Raw genomic sequence first — 23,994 nt, forward strand, 5'->3', positions numbered from 1 at the left:
TGAAACTTGTTAGTTACAAAGTTATATAACAAATGTTAACTAAATGTAATATAAGCGCAATGTAACTTTTAGTTGCAAAGTTATATAACAAATGTTAACTAAGTGTAATGTACGCGCAATGTAACTTTTAGTTGCAAAGTTATATAACAAATGTTAACTAAGTGTAATGTACGCGCAATGTATATCAATAGTTGCAAAGTTATATAACAAATGTTAACTAAGTGTAATGTACGCGCAATGTTTATCGATAGTTGCAAAGTTACATAACAAATGTTAACTAAGTGCAATATTCGCGCAATGTATATCGGGAGTTACAAAGTTATATACATTTGTTACCTAATGTAATAAATGTGCAATGTTTTGTTAGAAAATATTTTTCACAACTTTTTTAATGAAAAATCGATTGATCTAATTTTTAAATTCTGTAGTGTCAGTTATAGAGCACGGATATATATATATATATTTTATATCAATATTCATCAAAACTTTTGAAGAAAAATGTTTTTGATGAGATGAAATATCGAAGCGCGTAAGCGCCGCGTCGCTGTTAAACAAACAAACGATTTTACGGAACCCAGAGAAACGTTACGCAAACGTAAACAAAATTGATACATATTATTAAAATCTCCATAGCCGATTGGCGTATAATAAATAAATAAATAAATAAATAAATAAAATATCTGATAATAATCATGCACGACCGCCTAATGCAATTTTTTTTTATTTTTTTTACTAGATCTCTGTAACCGCTAGAGCTGCCTTCCCAAAAATTTAATAATGGTTTTTGAATTATTAAATTCGGACGCTCCGTTCTCTTAAAAACTGGGTTACCGATTTTGGAACTTTTTGCCCCGTATCTTCGGAACTAGACCTGCCTCTGCCAAACACTAATCAGCACGCCTCTTTATCAATACGAATCGAATGTTGCTCCCAAAATCGTCGATAAAATTTTCATTCTCGATTTTTTGCGACTACTATAACTTACTACGGGAAGTTACAGTAAAAATTTTAAAATTTTAAATGAAATAAATTGCATTTCTTTTCCAAAAACAGAATTTTAACTTCTTCAATTACTTAAAACAAACTAATTTTTTCAAAAAATTTAAAAACTTAGAAGTTTTTACAAAAATTTCAAAAAGTATATTAAAATTTTTGAATTCGATTAAACGTTTTAAACGTTTAACGGTTGTCTTCCTTTTTCGGCAGAGGGATTCAGACTCAGGCGTCAGGTTTCCCAGAGTGCATTGCATTGCAGCCTGTCGCCTGAACGCCATTCTATACTGTGTCATATGCGGTGTTGTTTTGTTGAGTTGTTTTGTCTTGTTTTATTTTAAATATTTTGTAATATTGAGTTCTACGTGTATAACTAAAAATGCAAAAATATATAGTATATATGGCGTAAACTTTACATATCTGCTTATGTGTTATTTGTTCAGCTACGTCGAAATCGAAAGAGTATAAGAAATAACCTCAAAATGAATTTTAAGAAGTGCTGTTTGATTTTTTTTTTTTTTTTTTTTTTTTTTTAATTAAATTTATTTATAAATATATACATTATTTTCATATCTCAGTCAGGCAGAGTTGCCTGGTATGAGAGATTATGAAAACAGTTTTCATATAATATATACATTTCATTTGACTATAATAATCTATTTCATTAATATAATATCTATATATAACTAAAAATATCTTTATATATCACTCTTCAGTCTTCTTGGTCTTCAATTTCCTTATAGTGTTTTTTTATTTTTCTTTTAAATTTATCGTCATCTTTGGTCATCTTAATATTGTTTGGCAATTCGTTATATGTTTTGCTGGCACTCCATATGACATTTTCTCTGAAATTCTTCTTTCTATTGTGTTCAATGTGAAAATTGTTGTGTTGTCTAGTATAGTGTTCATGTATATCTTGATTTATGTCTATTGTTGTGCTTGTTTTAATTCGGTTAAATTTCATTTTGTGTATTAGTTTGCATTTCTCTATTTTAATTATGTTATTTAGTGAAAGATTATTTGTTTCTCTCTGTAAGTATTTGGTGGGTGTCAGATGTGGAAAATTGTATGCTATTTTGGTGGCTTTATTCATTATTGTCTGTATGTCATTTAAGTTAGCTTTAGTTGTTTGGCTCCATGTTGTTATTCCATATAAAATTATAGGTAGTATTTGTGTTTTAAGAATTAGTATTTTATTTTTTTTGCCGAAAGAGTGGATCCTTTTCAGTGCCCCTGTTAATGTTCCAATTTTTCTTTTTATTTTGTTTATATGTTCTGTCCATGTCAGTTTTTCATTTATTATCAGTTCTAAGTATTTTATGCTTTCCACTTCTTCTATTTCTCTATTATTTACTTTAATATTTAGTTTAGTGTTCTCAGTATTTTTTTTATGTTTGAAATATATGTATTTTGTTTTATTGATGTTAATTCTTAGTTTATTTTTAGTTAGCCAGTCAGTGTATGTTTTCATGTCCGTGTTTATTGTATCTTCAAGCCTTTTTTTGTCCTTATCTGCATATACTATGGCAGTATCGTCTGCATATAGTATGTATCTGCCCTTTAATTTTACATCTTTTAGGTTGTTGGTATATAGCAGATATAATAAAGGACCTAAAACAGAACCTTGTGGGACTCCACAAGTTATGCTACGACCCCCACTTGTAAAATTTCCCACCTTCGTCCTTACCACCCTTTCCACGAGAAAATCTTTAATTATGCTGTAATACAAACCTACTACACCCAAATCTATTAATTTATTGAGCAATATGCCATGATCCACAGTGTCAAAAGCTTTTTGTAAGTCAATAAAAATTGCAGCTGTATGCATATTTTCCTCAAGGTGCTGACTGATGGCATTGGTCAAATCTATTAGGGCACCTTGAGTATTTGATGAAAGGAGGAAACCATATTGATGTTTATCTATCTTTTGAATGAGTAAATTTAGTAGTCTTTCTTTAATTATTTTTTCATATATTTTGGAGAATGTATTAGTTATTGTAATTGGTCTGTAATTATTTGGATCTGTTTTGTTTCCTGTTTTAAAAATTGGTTTTATTGTGGCTGTTTTGAGGCACGAAGGAAAAATACCCCTTTTTATGCAGTTATTGATTAAAAAAGTGAGTAGAGGAGCTATTTGATAAATTATTTTTTTTATAATTCTTGCTGTTATTTTATCTTCTCCAGGTGCAGCGTTGTTTTTCAGGTTTTCCACAATTTTTATTATTTCTTTTTCATTTGTTAGTTCAAAATTTTGTTTTTTGTTTTCAGGTCTAGATATTGATGATATGTAGTTGCATTGATCTAGTTTTTCTTGTAGTTTTGTTCCTATTTCAGCAAAATGCTTATTGAGATACTCCGCAATGTTTTCCTTTTCCGTAAGAAATATGTTTTTATCTTGATGTTTAATTTTTTTTAATACTGTCTTTATATTCATTTTTATTATATCCCCCCCTTAATGATTTGTTTATTAGCTCCCAGATTTTCCGAGGATCATTTTCACATTTTTGTGTTTCTTCTAGATAGTACTGTCTTTTTGCTTTGTAGATCATATTTTTTATATCTTTTTTTATATTATTATATTTTATTTTTATTATATTATACTTGTTTACTTCATTCGGATTGCATTTCTTCATATCAATGTAAAATTTGTTTCTATATTTCATTAGTTTTGTAATTTCTTCTGTTATCCAAGTATTTTCTCTTGCTCTCAGTGTTTCTTTGATTTTATTTTCGTTTGCTGCTTCTTGTATAATTGAAATTAAGTCCTCTAGTGTGTTAACTGTTTTAGAGTTTAATTTACAAGCTATTGTGTTTTCTAGTCCTTCTAGTCTTATGCTGTATCTGGTTATTTTGTGCATTTTGGGTTTTATTTTTGGTGTATTTTGTACATATATTGATAGCATTTTGTGGTCGGATAGTTCTGTGTCTTTTAATTCTATGTTTATATTTTTTTTGTAGTTGGATATAACATGATCAATTATGGAATGTGTGTTCTGAGTCTCTCGTGTAGCGTGTTGTTTATCTATATTGTTTATTATTCTGTATCCTGATGATTCTATGGTATTTTTATAATTATTTGCTATATTGTTATTGGGTATTAAATCTAAATTCATGTCACCTATTATTATTGTATTTTTATTATTTTCTTCCATCTTTTTCTCTATTAAGTTTACTAGGTCTTGTTTGTTATTATTTGGCGGGTTGTATATAACTATAATTTTTATAACTGGATTCATATTAGTTATTTCTATTTCCAATATGTTGATGTTATTTATATTACTACTTTCTTTGACTGTGCTATTCAAACCGTTTCTTACAAATATAGCTATCCCTCCTCCCCTTTTTTTTTCTCTGCAGTTGTGGATTCCCGTAAAATTTTTTAGTTTATAATATTCTGATTCATCTTTATATAACCATGTTTCTGTTAGTATGAGTATGTGGCAATTCTTATTTTCTGTTGTTAATATTTCTAATTCCTCTATTTTATTTCTAAGACTTCTAATATTTATATATGTAATTTCTATATCTTTATCATTCTTATTTCTATAGTTATTTGTCTTTTTCAGATTGTCTGATGTATTTGGTTCTTCTAGTTTATTGTTAGTGTTATTTGGGCTTCTAGTATTTATATAATTGGCTTCTATCGATTTGTTTATATTTTCTTGTAAAGTCATGTTTTTATAATTTATTTTTGTTTTTATTGATTAACTTCTAGTTTTCCATCATAATTAATTGTTTGCCTAATTTGACTTACTTTAAATTTGTAGCACGGGCAGTTATAACTGCTCGTACTATGCTGCGTGTTGTAATTTGTTTTGTACTTGTTGTTGGCATCCAAACAGTTTATGCACTTGCTTTCCTCAGCTTGACATTCTCTCGTGTAGTGATTTCCAGTACATATAATATTATGAAGGGTAAGTATAATTTATTTGTTGGTTACTGTGCTAATTATTTTTATAAGGCCCGCGTTTGGAGATGTCTCAAAAAACTAGAGCTTATTATTTGGATATGAAAATTTAGTTTTCGACAATGCTACAAGATACTAAAGGTAAATAACTGTTTAAATTTCTGATGGCTTTTGAGGTTTATATTTTATTATTGTAATAATTTATTTTTAGGATTGGATTCTAAGTCTCGGTTTGAATCCTAAATTGCCTCGAATAACATATGTGATTAATATGAAAGAATATCGAGAGGCTTTTAACAGCAAAACAAGGAATAAATGAAAGGTATATATCATAGTTCTTGTTAACTAATTACTATTATAAATTCTGTTTTAACCTTTCTCATTTGTTTTTAAGGTGGAATGGTACATACTGAATGGACTACAATGGAATTAAGACAAATTGTGAATGTTGGGAATGAAGATGTTGGAAGTATCTCGATAAAAAAATTATCAAAGCTTAATAATGCTCAACTATAATTCTAATAGTTGTATTGTTTGTCTGCAAAAAAATATAATTGTATTTGAAAATTGTCATCCTAATTTGGAATTATGTAATAAAGTTTCTGTACATTGGTGTGTCGAGATAGCTTGGGGTTAGCTTTAATAGTTGGACCAAAACTAGATATTTTTATTTCCATCTTTTATTAATTAATATCATTTAAAAATAGTTTTATATTTAATTTGTGTTTTATTTGAAAATATGAAATTAATAATTGTAATGAATATAAATTTTATATTTATGTTATTGTTTTCGAAAAATATTTGTTACTGTTTATTATAACATATTTAGTACTGTTATTTTTAACATTTAAAATATTCTAGTTAATTATGTTATTTTTTTCGTTTAATAGGTTACTATTTTGTTTTTCATTGTGTATATAACGAAAAATAAATGTAATTGATATAAATTTTATGTATCGTCTAAAATATTTGTTGCTGTATTGTTTATTATATTGTTTTTTTTTTATTACTGTCTTGTTATGAGGTTTGTTATTGCTTTATAAATTTTGTTATTGTTCTATATAGTATAAAATATTTGTTGCTATTTTCTTTATTATAATGTTATTCTTTTTATAAAATATTTGTTACTATTCTGTTTAGTATAAAATATTTGCTGCTATTTTGTTTAGTATAAAATACTTATTACTGTTCTGTTTAGTGTAAAATATTTGTTGCTATTTGTTTGTTATAAAATGCTTATTATTGTTTTGTTTAGTTCACAATATTTGTTGCTATTTGTTTGTTATAAAATATTTGTTACTGTTTTGTTTAGTACAAAATATTTTATAACAAATATTTGTTGCTATTTGTTTGTTATAAAATACTTATTACTGTTTTGTTTAGTTCAAAATATTTGTTGCTATTTGTTTGTTATAAAAACTGTTTTGTTTAGTACAAAATATTTTATAACAAATATTTGTTGCTATTTGTTTGTTATAAAATACTTATTACTGTTTTGTTTAGTTCAAAATATTTGTTGCTATTTGTTTGTTATAAAATATTTGTTACTGTTTTGTTTAGTACAATATATTTGTTGCTATTTGTTATAAAATATTTGTTGCTATTTTGTTTACTATGAAATATTTGTTACTGTTCTATTTAGTATAAAATATTTGTTGCTACTTTGTTTATTGTAAAATATTAATTTTAAATAATAAATACAATGAAATATGAGTAAATCTTTTTTGTTTATGGAAAATCACTTATTTTCGCATAAATTAAAAGCATTGCAAAAAGCGCTGATTCATATCGCATAGGTACATTACCGTAAGTTACCGCAACTTCACAATGTAACGCATATCTATATTGCATATGTATGTTACCGTAAGTTACCGCAACTTCACAATGTAACGCACATTGTAACGCACATGATGCGGAAATAGTTACCTTCAGGCAATGCATTTGATAAGGTTGCCGCAATGTAACAGGTAACAGATGTTATATAACTGCAATCTAACGGCAATGTAAAATTGTTTAGGGGGTGTATTATGTACGTACCCCAATCTTTTAATGTTGCACATGAATTTTTTAAGGCTTCTGTATAAAGAGGAATACCGAAAATTTTCTTTGATTTAATTATCTTTGTTGTATAAATTTAAAGAATAAAAGCATCCTTTGAAATTAATAGTTTATGTTTTCTTTTGACATTTTATCAAGGATAACTTCCTGATATCACTTTTTTTTGTTCCATTATATTATTATTTTGAAAATCACTAAAAATTTTAAATTTGCATTTTAACGGCAGAATAATTTTAGCAATAAAATAAATATCACTTTTTTGAAAACTGTAATTATTTTGAACTTATATTTTTGTAACCCTAACTAATTTAAATCATCAATTTGTTTATTATGTAATTATAAGAAAAATCTAGAAATTAAAAGTTTTTTCTATTATTTTATTGGAAAAATATTGCCTCTTGAATAAAAACATTGATTTTTATCTAAACCCCCTATATTTCAACTATATATAATTAATATATAACATTTATTCACATTTTTAATATTATTTAAAAACGAATTTTATTTTAGTTAAAGCGGCTACACTAATGATAATAAACCGACGCTTCATAAATTTTAGAAAACCGTAAAACAGTTCTCAATATCAACTACGCTTTAGAAGCAAAGGGATCAAAATGAATGCAGTATTGGCGTATAAATTTTTTAAAGAAATAAATTTTTTCTATAAAATAAATCTACAAGGATATTTGCAAACAAAGTTTAGAGAACTATTTGGAAAAATTGTACTATGCAAATATTCGGCACCGAAAGGCTAGGAAACCAATAAAAACATAAAATCAAAAGATCTTCAGAAAATCCAAAGTTAAAAAATTATCTATGGTGTTTGAAAACTTATCTTGTTCTTCTTAATAATTTTAATTAATTAGTTTTCTAAAAAAAAATTTTTCTTAAAAAAGATGGATTTTTTTTTTAATTTTTAATTTGTTTTTTTTAATTATTTAATGTCTTAAATCCTCCCTAAAGCCAAAATTTTTTTAAATGGTTAGATAATTAGGATCTTTCCAGCTTAGTTTTTTTTAACAGAAGAACGCATCTTCTATTAAAAATCTTTTTTAAATATCTCAACAAAAATTATTGCTACTTTATAGCACATATCAAATCACTATAAATATGAAAATAGCCTATTTTCATAAAACATACACTAGATTACTTTTACAACTCAAATATATAATTTTATTATTACCTTTTTTAAAAATTTTCAAATTAACCTTCATCAAGACAACAATGAAGAGATATTCTACCAAAATTAGGATTTTTGCTGCAATTTGTTTATATTTTTAAAATATTGTAGACATTACGAATCTTAAACATATAAAAGACAAATTTAATTATATTTGTTGTATAAACTTTTTAATTATTACGTCAATGATATTATTATAAATAAACAAATAAAAAATAAACATAATTCTTGGAAGAAAAACAGATAAAGATGTAAATGTAATTTTTAGATTCGAAATATTGAAATCAAGCAACATTCAGCGTTTCAGGACATATTTTAATTGATTTTAAGTTTATTCAAACATTTTTAGGTTATTTATATTTATATTTTGAAGTATATATTGCATTTATTTATTTTTTCATATTTTATATTTATTTTTGATAAATAATATTTTAATGAAAACTAAACTGTTTAGGTTTAAATAATTTTTTGGGTTCGATTTCGGCAAATCCAGTAGTCTCATCTTTAGAAATTTCATCAGAATTTGCAGGTACAGGTTGTCTAGTGTTAGAAATATCATTGGAACTTCTTAGTCCATCAAATGGATTATTTGAAGGCAAACTTTGTTTGCTACTAATTGAACCTGGTATGTCTGTAGGTATTTGGATTTTGGTCGAGGATTTTTTGTAACCAAATGATTCGAATCTATTTTTTGGAGCTAAAGAGTTTTTAGCATTAAAGTTGTCTGTTTCAATAGATTCATTTGGCATCATTTTGCTCTCATTTTTTTCAACATTTGCTGATTTATTGGTTTTCTTGGTCCTGATTTTCCCAATCAACTCATCGGTTTCATCAAAATTATTCACAACTCCACAATCTTGTTCACTCGGAACCTTTTTAAGATTAATACTCTTACAAAATTTAGAACCACCCTTTGCTGGTTTTGTATAAGTCTTAGATGGCTTTTTAATAGAATGTTTAGAAATTGATTTATCAGGAATGTTTTCTATGAAGTTAGTAAAACTGCGATTTGTTTTGGCTTTAGATTTTTTGCTCATTTCTGGTTCCAAGTTATCCAAATCCTGTCTAGTTCCAAAATCAGGCTGATTGGTTGGTGATAATTTGCTGGAACTTGGTTGTATACTGTTTTGGTGTTTTTTGGTGTCACCAATTTGATCAAAATCCATCTTCAATTTTTTAGCACAACCTGGTACATGAAGGTCTTCATCATTTTGCTTTTGGTCTTTACAAATATTTTCTGAATTCGTCAATTTAGCATCCATTTTTTTATTTCCAACAGTACTTTTAACAATATTGTCATTTCCCACCTTTTTAGAAGTCGAGTTATCTATAAAGTTAGTAAAACTTCGATTTGCCTTGGCTTTAGATTTTTTGCTGATTTCTGGTTGCAAGATATCCAAATCCAAATTATTTCCAGGCTGGTTGGTTGGTGATAATTTGTTGGAACATGGTTTCACAGTATTTTTGGATTTGTTATCTGTCTGGGCTTTGGCTTTATTGCTGTTATCTGGTACTAAGTTGTCCATTTTCAGGCTGGTTTCAAATTCAGGCTGGTTGGTAGACAATAATTTGCTGGAACATTTTTTCACAGTATTTTTGGATTTATTATTTTTCGAAGAATCAATTAAATTGGTGTTTACGTCACCAATTTGATCAAAATCCATCTTCAATTTTTTTGCAGAACCTGGTACATCAAAGTCTTCAGCATTCTTCTTCTGGATATTTTCTGAATTTGTTAATTTAACATCCAAATTTGTATTTTCAAGAGCAGTATTTTTAGTACCTTTAGCAATATTGTCACTTCCCACCTTTTTGATATTATTAAATTTGTTCAAAAAGCCACCAGAATCATCATCATCATCAAATATATCAATATTGATACTACCATCGAATGCAAACTCTGTTAAACCATTGTCGACTGGTGGTTTGTTGCCAGATTTTGTATTGTCATTGGATTTTTTTGGACTTTTGGAGAAATTCTTGCGCAGTTTTGCCAACAAATCATCGAAATTGTTGTTAGATTTATTTAACAAATCATTTGAAGTTAAAATGGAATCACTTCTATTTTTCGATGAATTGGAATCCTCCAAACTTTTATTCGGGGTTTCTTTTATAAGACTAAGACTCTTACTGTCAAATCTATCTTCAGTAACTTTGCATAGTTTTGCCAAAAAATTATTGGAGTTGTTATTAGGTTTACATTTGTTTAACAAATCATCTGAAGATGAAGTTACAATTGAATCATTATTACTTTTCAATGCATTGGAATCCTCAGGAGTTTTATTCGGGGTTTGTTTTGTAATACTAAGACTCTTACTGTCAAAAATATCTTCAGTAATTTCTTTGGTAGCTTCACATTTATTTCTTAAAATTTGGGCTGAAACAGTACTGCTTAAGGCATTGATTTTAGATTTATCCTGGTCTTCAATAAAATTTGTCGTCTTGTTTAGAAAAATATTTTTAACCAAATCCTCTTTATCGGCTCCAGGATCATCCATTGCTAAATTTTTATTATGATTAAGCATTTCTTTCATAAAATTAGGCTTATTATTTAAACTAACATCTGTGATAGAAATATTTTTGGTAACTCCATCATTAGATTTACTGATAGATTCACCAGAAGATTGTGTAGAACCTTGTAAATTGTTTACCATACCACTATCACTGTTTTTATCAAGACTTGTCTGGCTACGATTGAAAAGTTCTTGTATAAAATTAGGCTTTTTATTTAAACTTTTGGTAACTCCATCATTATCCTTAGATTTATTAGCAGATTCACCAGAAGATTGTGTAGAAACATTTAAATGTTTGACCATAGAACTATAACTGGTTTTACCAAAACTCGTCTGGCTACGATTGAAGAGTTCTTTTATATAATTAGGCTTATCGTTTAAACTTTTGGTTATTCCATCATTACATTTAGATTTATTGATAGATTCACCAGAAGATTGTGTAGAACCATCTAAATGTTTGACCATACTACTATTACTGTTTTTATCAAGACTTGTCTGGCTACGATTGAGAAGTTTTTTTATAAAATCAGGCTTATCATTTAGACTTTTAGTAATTCTACAATTATCTTTAGATTTATTAGCAGATTCACCAGAAGAATGTGTAGAACCTTGTAAATTGTTTACCATACTACTATTACTGTTTTTATTAAAACTTGTCTGGCTACAATTCAAAAGTTCTTTTATAAAATTAGGTTTGTTGCTTAGCCCAACCATATCCTCCTCATCCTTAGATTCAAACCTGGATTTGCAAAGTGTTTGTGAAGACAATATATTATTACTACCACAAGATTCATCCTCCCGTTGATCTTTTACCAAATCCTCCAAATCGAGTTTGCCCAAAATCTGTCGATGCAGCCTCTCGTAGTCTTCGATTTTTTTGGCTTTAATGGGATCCTGCAAGTCGACCATGGAAATATGTCCACTCGAGTTATCCGATTGCATAGAGTATTCCATCAGGATGATTGTGGTGACTGCATCGACTGCCTCAACGTGTTTCTTGAACATGAGACGAGCGTGGGCTTGCGATAACCTTTTGGGATCATAATAATTGGGTTAGAGGAGGGTATTAGTGGTAGTATTTGGGTTGGCAACTAAGTAATAACTAGTGGTGTATGGCATCGTGCCTTAAGGCTAATTGCTGGAACTTCCCGTACCGTAATGAAATATTCGAGAAATTTTAAACGTTTCCAAATATATTATTACAAATACTGTAACTTTCATTATTTTTGCTGTCTTATTGTTATATCTGAGCAAATCAGATAGCAAATGTAAATCATAAATCAATTTATCTTCAGAACATTAACAATCGTCATTTAATTTCGAATTCAATTTCATTAAAAAAATAGTTGCCTAATCTAATTTACACAAAATTGAAAAAGTGCTCCCGTATAGTCACAGTCTAAATGCATTTGCAAATAATTCTGTGCGGCACTTTCACTTATACTGTGCTTAGCTTGGCGGCATTTTCATATTTTTCAATAGTTTTTTCACAAAATTGGAAAAATGCTCCAGTACATAAACAGTCTAAACGCACTTGGGTAAACATTTGTACCAGAGTGGCGCTTAGACTGTGCTTAGCCTGGGTAATTTTTTGAATTTTTAATCCAAAATTACAAAAATATTTTATGAAAAATAAAAAAAGATGTAATCATTTTTCAACTTTTTTTTTAACTTCCCGTAGGGTAAGTTATTGTAATGGGCCGAAAATAGGAATTGAAAATTTTTACATTTCTCGACGTTTTGAAGGTTTCTGAACGTTTTGGCATACCTCAGAAAAAATGGATGTGTGTGTGTGTGTGTGTGTATGTATGTATGGATACAAATTTCCAGTCACGTTTTAGGGCGCACGGATCAACCGATTTGAATGGTTCAAAAAACATTCGATTCCTATTGATAGGGAAAAGAGCTGATTAGTATTTGGCAAAGGCAGGTCCAGCCGTTTCGGAGATACGGAGCAAAGAGTGCAGAAAATAGAAATCGAGTTTTTGAGAGAACGGAGTATCCGATTTGAATGATCTAGAAAACATTCAATTAGTAATGATTGGGAGAAGTGTTTATTAGTTTTTGGCAAAGGCAGGCCCAGCCATTTCGAAGATACGGAGCTAAATATGTAAAAAATGGCAGTTTTTGAGAGAACTAAGCGTCCGATTTAAATGATTCAAAGAACTTTCTGCTTGTCTTAACAAAATAATTGATTTTAAATTTTTTTTTTTTTTTTTTTTTTTTTAGTTTTTTGTATATCGAACATATTTCAGATTTTATTCTATTATTTTATATTAGACAATGATACAATATTTATAATAATCTATTTGAAAACATTCAGTATTCAACGGGAAGTTCCAGCAATTTGCCTTAAGGCACGATGCCATAATTGCCTCAAGACAGAATTCCACTTACAGCTAGTTAAATTTTTGTATTGTATTTTAATAATATTAATAAACAAGTGGTAAAAAATGGATAGTAAAAACATCAATTGCTTTCTTTTACGACTCTTTAAAAATGTTGAGCAACCCCCCTTTATGTTGAGCAATCTTTCGCTTGGTCTACAGAAGTTGAGGTTGACCAAATCAAAGATATAATTAAATAATGCCATTTAACTAGTCGAGAGGATGCAAGAAGTGCATATAACAATTGAAGAACATTTAAAATGTCTTGGTCAAATTAAGAAGTTCCATATGAGGATTGTGGATACCTTACAATTGAACATAAGGATCAACTATCGCCTTCTAAAAACCGGCTCCTTTTCAAAAATGATCATGGCTGGTGATAAAAGATATGTTTTGTACAGAAACATAGTTAGAAAATAATTATGAAACAAATTTTTTGAACCAACACAGACCACATCGAAAACTTTGCATCAACAAAAATCACCACGACATATTGGAAGTTAATTTATAAGATTACAAAGGTGATGTACCAAACGATCAATTCTGATTTTCATGAAAAAACACATTCAGAATTGCCACTGACCACACACATCTTTGGCAACTCGTGAGAAAAACCATTGGAGCTTACAAGTGATATTTTTTTATTCTAAACCATTGGAGCTTGTAAGTGACATTTTTTATTCTATTTTCAAAGGACCAAATCATTGGATTTTGGAAGTGATAATTTTAAAACTATTTTCAAAGGACTAAATGCTAAATTCTGATGTTTTCTATTAACAATTAATAAAACTAGATAAAACAATCAAAGAAACGTCCAGGAAAGGTGTACTAGCCTCACAAATCTTTAGCAACTCCTGAGAAAAACCATTCGAGCTTGGATGTGATATTTTTAAATCTACTTTCAAGAGACCTGATGATAAATTCTGACGAATTCCATCAATTGAGAGATAAAACAATCAGAAACGTCTAAGAAAGGTAACTTCGGCAACTTGTACCAAAAATCATTGGAGCTTGGAAGCAATATTTTTTATTCTATTTCCAAGGATCAAAATAATAAATTCTGATGCATTCAGTCAACAATTAATAAAACTAGATAAAACAATTAGAGAAACGTCCAGAATAAGTGCACTGCCCTCACAAATCTTTGGCAACTTGTGAGAGAAATCATTGGAGCTTGCAAGTGATATTTTTTAAAATCTACTTTCAAGAGACCGAGTGATATATTCCTGATGTACTCGTAAGAAAACCATGATTTTTAATCTACTTTCAAGGGACCAAATGAAAAAATATGATGTGTTCTATCAACAATCGATAAAAATAGATAAAACCATCTAAAAAACGTCCAGGAAAGGTGTACTAGCCTCACAAATCTTTGGCAACTCGTGAGAGAAAGCATTGGAGCTTGCAAGTTATTTTTTATTTTATTTCCAAGGAACAAATGATGAATTCTGATGTATTCCATCAATTGATAGATAAAGCATCAGAGACGTCCAGAAAAGTCGCACTAGACTCACAAATCTTAAGCTACTTGTAGGAAATTATTGGAGCTTGGCTTGAAAGTGAAATTACTTAGTTGCCAACCTCTTATTACTTTAATATTATTTATTGATGAGTATATTTTTACATAAATATTTCACTGATAATTTATGAGGACAAACAGGAAAAATAAAAAATTCTAAATAGCACGTCAAATACTTGAATAAAGGAAAATAAATATTTTGGCGTTATTAACTTCCCGAAGGAGAAGTTTATGTTTTCATCAAAAAATCCGATTCGCTAATTTTATGTTTTCTCGACGTTTCAAGCCATTCTGAATCGAATGAGATCAAATTTGGAAAAAGTATGTGTGTGTGTGTGTGTGTGTGTGTGTGTGTGTGTGTGTGTGTGTGTGTGTGTGTGTGAACAGATTTTTTGCCGTAAATCGACGTTTTCTCGAAAACGGCTGGGTCGATTTCAAAAATTTAAAAGCCATTCGATGTATCTCGACGAGAACTATTGTTTGTCAGTTTTGTGCGACGATCGGCCAAGCCGTTTCTTTATAAATGGCAGAAAAGTGAAAAAATTTTCGTCTACGTTTTAGCCCGCAATTCTGAATCAATTTTGAAAATTCAAAAACCGTTCGAAAGATATTGGTTGGGAATCGTGCTGATTAGTTTTTGGTAGAGATCGGCCGGGCCGTTTTCTTGTAATAAAGTTTAAAAAAAAAAAAATTCGACGATTTTTATGATTATTTTTTTGACGATAGATACCATAGTCTTCTAGATCATACTAAAATATTACGGCCCTACGATGACTGGTTCAGCTTTAAAAATTCGTCAAAGTTTGCAAAAAGCAGTATGGTCTTTTTGGCATTTGTCAAAATAAGACTTTTGATCGACGTTTTCTCAAAAACGCCTGAACCGATTTTAGAAATTTAAAAGCCATTTGATGTATTTCGATGAGGACTATCGTTTGTCAGTTTTGTGCAACGATCTGCCAAGCCGTTTCTTTGTAATTTGAAAAAAACTTTTCGTCGACATTTAAGCTCATCCTACCGAACGATTTTAAAAAATCAAAAACTGTTCGAAAGATATTAGTTGGGAATGATACTGATTAATTTTAGGTGAAAATCTACCGAGCCGTTTTCTTGTAATTAACTGTTGAAAAAAGTGTTAAATTTTCGTCGACATTTAAGCTCATCCTACCGAACCGATTTTAAACAATCAAAAACTGTTCGAAAGATATCATTTGGGAATGATGCTGATAAATTTTAGGTGAAAATCTACCGAGCCGTTTTCTTGCAATTAACTGTTAAAAAAAAGTGTTAAATTTTCGTCGACATTTAAGCTCATCCTACCGAACCGATTTTAAACAATCAAAAACTGTTCGAAAGATATCATTTGGGAATGATGCTGATAAATTTTAGGTGAAAATCTACCGAGCCGTTTTCTTGTAATTAACTGTTGAAAAAAAGTGTTAAATTTTCGTCGACATTTAAGCTCATCCTACCGAACCGATTTTAAAAAATCAAAAACTGTTCGAAAGATATCATTTGGGAATGATGCTGATTAATTTTAGGTGAAAATCTACCGAGCCGTTTTCTTGTAATTTATTGTTGAAAAAAAATTTAAGCCGATTTTCATGGCACTTTTTTTGGCGATATACATCATGGTCTTATAGAACTTACTGTAATATTATGGCCTTACGACAAGTAGTTTAATTTTACAAATTCGTCAAAGTTTGCTAAAATTATTATCGTTTTTTTCAAAGCAGGATTGATAAAGAATATTATTTACACTTTTTTTTATTAAGTCGATTATTTACACATATCGGGAAGTTCATGTAACTTGCCTCAAGGCTAAATACCAAACCAACTAGTTTCTGATTTGATTAACTTTTTTATTTATAAAAAAATTAAAATTTGTAAGTTATGAAAATTAGTCTTGAAATGTGTTGTAAAAATGCATAATAATAGTTTTGATCTTCATAAAGATTTCTACAGCAAATCTTAATTCACTTTTCGTCGTATTTTTAGCACGAAAACTCGACGCAAATAAGAAAATCTTATTCTTTTTAAAAATCATCATTCATAAAAAATGTTACACAAAAATTTTATACTGTGCTTCATTTTACAAATCCTTAGAAATTCCAAGACTTTAAAAAAAATCCGTCAAACAAAATCTGATTCGCGCATAAATTTCAATCTTTGAAGTTACCTCCATCACCAATATTTACAAAAATTTTTCTTACCTTATAAGACTATCCAGCAATCTCACCGTAGTCCTGGATGCATCCCGATACTGGCTCATCCTCTTGTATTGATAATAAGCTGAAAAATCAATTCGGCTTCTTCAGTCAAATTATTTTTGTTTTTTGTATTTACCTGCTAAGTAAAGGTGGTGCTATTACGATATTGGCACTAATGCTATCAATCTGATTGTATCTTTTCCTCGGATTAGCTGCAGCTATAACTGAACACCTAGTGCTCAATTTGCACACCATACCAGCCTTGGCGACACTGATTGTCTGCTGCTCCATTGCTTCATGTATGGAAGCTCTGTCTTGCTCCTTCATCGAGGTGAATTCGTCTATGAAGCATACTCCACCATCACAGAGTACTAGGGCACCTGCTTCGAGGGTCCATTCGCTGGACTCCTGTAAAGAAAAGAATTGAACACAGAATAAGTAAAAACTAGTGGTGTATGGTACCTTAATGCAAACTGCTGAAACTTCCCGTACCGTAATGAAATATTCGAGGAATATGAAAAGTTCTCAAATATATTATTACAAATACTGTAGCTTTCATCATTTTTGCTATCTTGTTATATCTAAGCAAATCAAATGTAAATCCTAAATCAATTTATCTCCAGAATAAAGATTAATAATCGTCATTTCATTTCGAATTCAATTTCAAAAAAATAGTTGCACAAAAATTTACACAAAATTGAAAAAGTGCTCCTGTATAGTCACAGTCTAAACGCATTTGCAAATAATTCTGTGCGTAATTTTCACTTATACTGTGCTTGGCTTGGCGGCATTTTCACATTTTTCAATATTTTTCACAAAATTGAAAAAGTGCTCCAGTACATACATAAACAGTCTAAACGCACTCGGGTAAACATTTGTACCAGAGTGGCGCTTAGACTGTGCCTAGCCTGGGTAATTTTTTGAATTTTTAATCCAAAATTACAAAAATATTTTATGGAAAAAAAGTAATAATTTTTTATCCTCAAAAGCAATTGTTTTGTCAATACGAGCAGAAAGTTTTTTAGATCATTCAAATCGGACGCTTAGTTCACTCAAAAAATGCCATTTTTTTCACATTTAGCTCTGCATCTTCAAAATGGCTGGGCCTGCCTTTGCCAGAAACTAATCACCTCTTCTCCCAATCATTACACATTGAATGTTTTTTAGATCATCCAAATCCGATACTCCGTTCTCTCAAAAACTCGATTTGTATTTTCTGCACTCTTTGCTCCGTATCTCCAAAACGGATGGACCTGCCTTTGCCAAAAACTAATCAGCACATCTTCCTATCAATAGGGATCGAATGTTTTTTAAACCATTCAAATCGGTTGATCCGTGCGCCCGAAAACGTGGACGAAAAAATGCGGACATACAAAACACACACATCCATTTTTTCTGAAGTATGCCAAAATGTTGAGTAACCTTCAAAACGTCGAAAAATGCAAAAATTTTCATTTTCGATTCTCGCCCCATTACTATAACTACCCTACCTGAAGTTATAGATAGAATATTAATTTTAATAATAAATTTTAATTACCCATACAGCAGCTACAGTTAAACCAGCAGATGTTGAACCAATTCCTGTTGTTAGCACAGATCTGAAATGCAAATTAAAATTATTACAATAACAGATTAATTTATGACACAAATTGTTCTTACCTCGCCACTAATTTCTGTGCAAACTTCAACAATTCAGACTTTCCAGTCCCCGGATCTCCAACGAGTAACAAATGTGACTGCCCACGTACCGAAACATCACTACCTTTGTCTTCCTGCGACGGAGTTCTTTGTGTAGACAAAAATTGGGAGCACCTTACCGGTTCATCTTCATTCGTAGTATATTTTGTGTTGAGCTGCTTCGAGTTATTTGAATTTGATGTGCCTCCTATTATTGTAAGAACGACTGCCAGTTTTATTAAATACATTCCATACAGCTAAAAGTGAAACAAATTGATAAGAAATTACATATTGTTTAAATAATGTTTTAATTTTATTACCTCTGGGCAAAAATTATTTATTATAACATCCCTCGCTTGCAGCATTTTACCATTCTCCCGGTGATCAAACCAAAATTTCTTAATCCAACTGTCTGTGGCTGTTTCTGTTTCCACATCATTATCCTGTTTAGTAACAACTGTGACAGAATTTGCTCTTATAGACAGCGACACATCTAAATGTCTGTTCACAGTGATGTATTTCCAACGTCTTTGCACAATGCCACTGAAAGTAAATAAAATAATGATAAAATGAGATGTACTAATGTAAAAATACAGTTATTAATCGAATTTAATTACCACACAATTATGTCATCTCCAGGTTGACAAGTATCGACTAAATCTTCTCCTAAACTGATCCATATTGTTGCAGGTAATGAACCGACACCTTGATGACCCATTTGCTCCTAAAAATATTAGATTTATGAGAAATATTGTCTAAATAAGAGTGAATTAGGTTTCTAAACAGTTAATTAGGTTGTGCCAGGTTATTTTTATATTTATTCAACATTTCAAAACATTTGTTACCAAATTTTCTCTTATTTTGCTATTTCCAACCAAATTGTAACCGGTCTATTTTTGGCCCCCATAAATACACATTTTTTTACTAATTTTGATGTTACTTTAAACATTAAATCAGTAATTTGGATTTTCTAACAATTTGTCCTTCAGAAAGTTAATAACATTAGCAATCATTTCTTTAATATACCTGAATCTTCAACTCCTGATAATCAATACAGTTCTCGGGTCCAAGTCTATTTTCATCAAAACTAACAATTTTGGAAGACTTACATTGACCTTCAGGATTTTTACACTTGGTTATCGGCTCAATTAAATACATTTTGCTACAATTTGCATGAACTGTCTCAACATATTTACACCGAAGACATTTGTAATCTCTTTTAATCTCTAACATCCTTGCTTGGGTCATTCTTATCACAGTACCTATAAATAAAATATATAAAATATATAATAAATATAAATATAATAAAAATATTATATAAAAATAATAATATATATATATATATATATATATATTATATAATATATAATAAATGTGTATAATTATACCTTTGAATTGTATAAACTTTTCAAAATCCTTTTCACTAGGAAAGAATTTGTTGTCGCATTCATTATTAGCATACAAATTTTGAAATCTGACTCGGACTTTGGATTTTACTCTCATCATATATATTCTAACGCCTTGAATAGAATTTAAGAGTTCTTGCTGTGCTGCAACTAGAGCTTCGTTCCATAATTTTAAACTGAGGCTAGAATGCAAGAGGAGACTTGACGCTAAGACTGGAGCGCTGTTGTTCAATTCTGTAAAGCTGGAAAATGGAATAGAAGGAATAAATAAATTGATAAAGTTTGCAAGAGTTAACATTAGTTTTACAAGTTTTCAGCATTCAAATACAACATAAAGGTGTACATGATATATTTCTTTGGGAAACTTCTGATTTTGTGTAAATAATTAACTTAATCATAATGAGGTCAATATATCTTCTTTATAAGAATAACTGGTTTTATTTTCGTTACATAACCATGCAAATATTTAAGCTAAATGCTTGAACTAAGAGTCGCAGACATTTTTCTATGACTGACTTAAATCTAAATGTATTTAAGTAGATATTTGTAAAGCTATACGTATACATTTTTCTACTCATATAGAATGTTTTGTCAGTCTGCATTTAGTCAAAACAATTAAAAATGATTGAATGCATAAATCAAAGCAAAATACAAAGACTGTCCTTTATCTCAATTATCATTACAATTGTGATTTATAATTCAAACTAACGTACTTTACGTGCAGTGAAAAGTATTTGGTGTCATCATCATGTTCCAATATAGTTTCAATATCTTGTCTATGAAAATTTAACAAAAACTCTTCCATTATACTCTAAGTGCACCTTTTAACTAAAAAAATACATATTATTTTTGCACAAAATGTAAATTTAACCTCACAAATTTTCGTTAAAGTATTTGACAGTTCTGGACGTAACGAGATGCAAGAGACAGGATGGTAACATGATAGGAGACAACATGTAAGGGAAAATTAATTTAAAATATAAATAATATATGATGGACGATATATTTAAGTTGATAATATATAAATATATTCATAGATAAACAAGTATAAAATAAGCATATATTGATCTAACTAAAATAAATCGAGTATGTTTTAATATTTTCGAAAACATTTAATTTGAATATTAGTTTTTTGTATTTGCCGCTGACATGTTGAAGCTTAAATAACCTGCTAGGTTGGCAATCGTTCTCTCAAAGTTTGTGTTTGACAATTTACTTTCATTAAAATTGCCGACGAAATATTATTCTCAAAAAAATATATATAAAATATGTTGCTTATTTAATTTACATTCTATAAACAATTATTTATCTAATTACAATTATCATGGAGACATTACTCGAGCAACAGCGACGTTACCACGAGGAACGCGAACGTTTAGTCGATGCAATGGTTAAAGAAATGATTTTCAAGAAACAACAGTACGTGACAATATAAATTCCGATCACAGATTAAAAATGCTGCTAGATCACCACATGAACAGTACAAAAAATCTAAAAGAATTATACGAAGATAAAGACGGCGCCCGAAAAGATGAAGTCGCTGCTCTGTCAGGCCCAAACGAGTTCAATGAATTCTACAACCGTCTAAAACAAATCAAAGAGTTCTACCGAAAGCACCCACACGAGATAAGTGTCCCCCTTTGCGTAGAATTCGAAGAGTTAGATAACATGCGTAATAACACCTCAGAAGAATACACAAATCTCGTAGAGTTCACCGACGAAGAAGGTTATGGTAAATATTTAGATCTACACGAATGTTACGAAAAGTATATTAACCTCAAAAACATTGACAAAATCGATTACATATCCTATTTAACAAGTTTTGATCACTTGTTTGAAATCCCGAAAGACCGTAAGAATTCCGAGTACCGCAAATATTTAGAAATGTTGCTCAATTATTTGCATGATTATATCACAAGGATAAAACCGCTTTTGGATATTGAAAAGGAACTGAATGCGGTCCATAAAGACTTTATCGAACAATGGGAGAACGGTAGTTTTCCTGGTTGGCCCAAAGAAGCAGGTAGTGCTTTGACAAACATTAGTGCACATTTAGATTTATCCTCGTTTTCCAGTTGGGAAGAATTAGCGTCTTTAGGTTTAGATAGATTAAAATCAGCCCTGTTAGCTTTAGGTTTGAAATGCGGTGGTACATTGGAAGATCGTGCACAAAGACTGTTTTCAACAAAAGGCAAAAAGTCTTTTGATTCTAATTTATTAGCTAATAAACAAACAAGGAAAAGAGCAATCCAAAGATAATGAGCGACAAAAAGAAATAGCGTAGCGTTTTTGGAGGCACAAATATATAGATTTTCTGATATTTTAAGCGAGCAAAGAATAGCTACAAAGGAGAATGTACAAAGAAAACAAGCACGTACCGAAGGTGAACGTGATGATAGCGATGTTGAAGCAAGCGCCAGTGAATCAGATGAAGATGATACTGATGATGTACCGCATAATCCCAAAAAGCTACCACTCGAATGGGACGGCAAACCAATTCCATACCTTAGACGGCTGCACGGCTTGAATATAAGCTACAATTATGAAATATGTGGAAACTTTACTTACAAAGGTTTGTAAATTTCAAACATATTTTTCAATACCCAAAGCTTTCCAAAGGCATTTTGCAGAATGGCGTCACGCCTACGGCATGCGTTGTCTAGGAATCCCCAACACCGCCCATTTTGCAAATGTGACCCAAATCGAAGACGCTCTAGCGCTGTGGGAGAAACTGAAAAATCAAAAGCAAGGTGAAAGATGGCACCCGGAACAAGACGAAGAATTTGAGGACTCACTTGGAAATGTTGTGAACAGGGAAACGTACGAGGACTTGAAGCGGCAAGGTTTATTGTAATGGATACAAATAAGTTTTGTAATATGATTTTTAAAACAAGAATACAGATAAGTTTTAGCCAAAAAAGTCTTGTAATTTTTTTTAAATACATTATATAAAATATTTGTACACACATTTGTTTTTATTATGTATAAACTTACTTATAAAAACTTGTTAATAATCTTTAACAATTATAATAATCATCACATTCTCATTAGTTGAAACTGACGACAGCAATATTAAAATTGATTGAGCATACATTTATATCAGAAATTTTCTTTTACTGGTCAATTTTGCCCCATAAAATAGCATTGTCATGGCAATGCTACCTTATACTTATTTATTGGCAGTGAAAATTGCGAAAATGTCTACTTGCCGTTTATCAGGCGAGTTTTACGTATAAAGGGGGCGCCCATTAATCACGTGATCGATTTTTTAAGGATTTTTGAACCCCAGAAAACCTTCCATCAAACACATTACATGTATTTTTAGTTACAAAAAAAACTAATATTTTTGATTTTTTTTAAAAGTTTGGATTTTTTTTTAAATCAGGTAAAAAATAAATACACGTGATATCTTATTATACCCCTTTCCCCTTCGTGATATTTCTTGATTTTTTGTCAAACCCCATCCCCCCTAAAAACTTTACGTGATCAATGGACGCCCCCTAAACAAGCAAGAAAAAATCTTATAAAAACTGCACCATTTAGAATTCTGTTTTGTTATATTTATTATTATTTGCCACTTACTGTTTTTATTCTATTTTATTGTTTTTCTAGTATTATTTTTGTTATTCAAAATTTTATTATTAATTTTATTATCATCATTATTTGCTTCTATTTATATTTAAATCATCATAATACGCATATCATTTTGATGAAAATACACCTAAGTCTGTTTTTACACGGTAGATTGGTTCCAGAAGAAGCCGTGTAAAAAAAAACGTGTAAAAAAAGACATTGATCTTATACAAAAATGGGTGATTTGTTCCTAATCTTTAGAGATACCTATTAAAATTAGTGAAAAACAAGAATTCATGTTTATTTTATTAAATCTTTAAGCTAGTGTTCGCAAACTATCGATACTATCGATGGTTTCAGACTTTTTTCTTTCATAAATACTTTTTTGTGATATGAACATACTTCGCAAAAATTAAATTTGACAAAATAAATTTAAGTACATAAAATTTCAAATCGTGCTAAATGGAATAAAATCGTGTAAAAAAATTAAAAATATTCAATTTTCAAACCGTGTTATATCAAAACCGTGTAAAAACAGACTTAGGTGTACTATCCTTTATCTTGTACTCTATTT

At 29.7% G+C, this 23,994-nt stretch overlaps 1 pseudogene; it reads left to right on the top strand.

Moving 5' to 3' along the window:
- The first annotated feature begins 21,171 nt into the window (after positions 1-21,171).
- LOC113366148 lies at positions 21,172-22,701 on the top strand (annotated as a pseudogene).
- Positions 22,702-23,994: the final 1,293 nt, after the last annotated feature.

This window comes from Ctenocephalides felis, unplaced genomic scaffold, assembly GCF_003426905.1.
Source record: "Ctenocephalides felis isolate EL2017-DRISC unplaced genomic scaffold, ASM342690v1 CF-g0.4_SCAFFOLD_00551, whole genome shotgun sequence".
Classification (NCBI taxonomy): domain Eukaryota; kingdom Metazoa; phylum Arthropoda; class Insecta; order Siphonaptera; family Pulicidae; genus Ctenocephalides; species Ctenocephalides felis.